Genomic DNA, 1,781 nt, shown 5'->3' on the forward strand with positions numbered 1-1,781 from the left:
AACGTCTATATTGTAGCTTGAAAATTATTTATAAAAGTCGAGAAATTAATAAGCTTTATATTGTCTCAAATTGTTATCAAAGTTTTAGTTCAAATGTTTTAAAGTTAAGATTGATAAGATCCAAATCTAATCATTTTGTATCCCTGAATTGAAAAGCAATCATTATATTGTTATGACTTTCTTTGTAAACATATATTGTTATTACTATAGTAAACATTCATTATATTTTGATAGAAAATTTAAACATTAACAACTTACCAAAAATTGTAAGTTAGAATCACGACATGAGGACTTGCATGCTTTCTGTTAAAAAGCATTCAGATTGTACATGATTGTAACCCACCTTCTTTAAAAGTACTGAACCATTTACTTCTTTGTTCTGATTTAATGACATAAAATGCTTTTAAAATGTCAGCTGGAGTAGCTCAGTTGGTTAGAGCGTGTGGCTGTTAACCACAAGGTCGGAGGTTCAAGCCCTCCCTCTAGCGCTCACTGGACCACTTGCTTCTAATTTTTCTAAAGATTCCCATTTTGATTTATGCATGGACATTACTAGGCGGTAGCATATGTTTTTCTATATGAAAATATTGCTTACGTTGACACAATTTTTGTTCACCTTATTTTCTGGCTTAAGTGTGGGATAGTAAAATTATGACTAGATTGCAGCAAGAACAGGGTTTCCAATTAAAATAAGATTGAGAAAAGAGCAAGGGAAGGATTCCAGGCATAAGATTAATAATTGGTTTGCAGACTGAAGGGTAGACATTATAACTAACAATCGCATTTTCTCAGTTTCCAGATCAATAGGGAACACACTAACCTATGATTCGTACTATGAATACACCAAAAATACAATGGTTTCAGCATCAAAATAACCATGCGAGCGAATGTAATGAAATATAAGGGCACGCATGTTGAGTAAAGGAAGATAAGCTTGCTTGAAGAGAGCACCCAAATCATCAGCAGTAACAAGGCATATCACCCAAAATAATAGATTGGTGCGTGTGATCTGCTTCAAAGACCAACCTCTTTTCATGTATGTGTCGTGTTGCCTCGTCTCTCCGTAAAGGATTTTTCTCTTTTTCTAATGATATTTCAAGATTAACATAAAAATAGAAAAGAGAAAAAGCTGCACAAAATAACTTTATTGATCTTGTCATATTTCAATATAAAAATTACAATGAATATATGGAGATTAATTGCATAAATTATATAACAATCATATGCAAAGAAAGGTAGGGCTTAAAACAATAACTATTTGAAATTAGAATTATCACATTTTATCAATTTTATTATTATTATTCAATTAATTAATAGCATCTAATTTCATTTTAACTTTAGTAGAAATATGTCTTGATCCTATGACCACTAAAATCTAAATAAATTTGTATTTGAAGTAATATTTGAGGTCTACGTTGGACAAAGATTATTATGGAATTTCTTAATCATACACTTTATAGTAAGTAGCTCCTCCGGAACACCTAGTGGATGAACTCTTATAAAAGAAAAATAGAAATATGAAAGAAATATTGAACATGACTAAAAACAAGTGCCAGGTAGTGGCTTGTATTTGTATTGTTCTTATTCAATATAAATTGATATTATAATATTTTTAATGTAATATAATTCATGTGTTCATAAATACTAATATATTATTTGTTCATAAATTGAATATATAAATAGAATTTTTATTTTTATTTTTGAGAAAAGAGGGGTAAAAATTTATTAAGACAGAAAGGAATACAACAAGGAGAGCTCAACAAGGAGCTCGATCCTGAGTA

At 29.8% G+C, this 1,781-nt stretch overlaps 1 non-coding gene across 1 annotated transcript; it reads left to right on the forward strand.

Annotated features, from left to right (window-relative positions):
* Window positions 1-414: 414 nt before the first annotated feature.
* Window positions 415-488, forward strand: TRNAN-GUU (transfer RNA asparagine (anticodon GUU)). The gene has a single exon. It is a non-coding gene; the product is annotated as a tRNA-Asn (tRNA).
* Window positions 489-1,781: the final 1,293 nt, after the last annotated feature.

The sequence above is a fragment of the Cupressus sempervirens genome, chromosome 7 (genome assembly GCF_028749045.1).
Source record: "Cupressus sempervirens isolate cs-2001-9-10 chromosome 7, ASM2874904v1, whole genome shotgun sequence".
In the NCBI taxonomy this organism is placed as follows: Eukaryota; Viridiplantae; Streptophyta; class Pinopsida; order Cupressales; family Cupressaceae; genus Cupressus; species Cupressus sempervirens.